This window comes from Triticum dicoccoides, chromosome 1A (genome assembly GCF_002162155.2).
Source record: "Triticum dicoccoides isolate Atlit2015 ecotype Zavitan chromosome 1A, WEW_v2.0, whole genome shotgun sequence".
NCBI lineage: Eukaryota > Viridiplantae > Streptophyta > Magnoliopsida > Poales > Poaceae > Triticum > Triticum dicoccoides.
In genome coordinates this window covers 376,352,189-376,352,487 of record NC_041380.1, presented here as the reverse complement: position 1 = coordinate 376,352,487, position 299 = coordinate 376,352,189, and positions in this window count along the sequence as shown.

Genomic DNA, 299 nt, shown 5'->3' with positions numbered 1-299 from the left:
TATTCGGTTAATGGCGTGTTAATCCCGGGTACTGGTGCTACTATGTACCAGGAACACATTCTGCAGTGAGTTCAGATGGACCGAGGGAGGAGCAAGCGAGGCGAGGCGCGGCAGGGCAGGCGGGTGTCAGCGGCGAGGTACTTGGGCATGCAGCATGCTTCCCTTTCCTCGCGTCCTGTTGTGTGCTTGGGGTCAACACCTCTGCACCAAGCTCATAATTATCCCCCCCTCTGCGGCAAATGGCATGATCACATCTGAAGACGCCTGAGCAGCTGTTTCGTCTCCGACCTTTTGTCTCT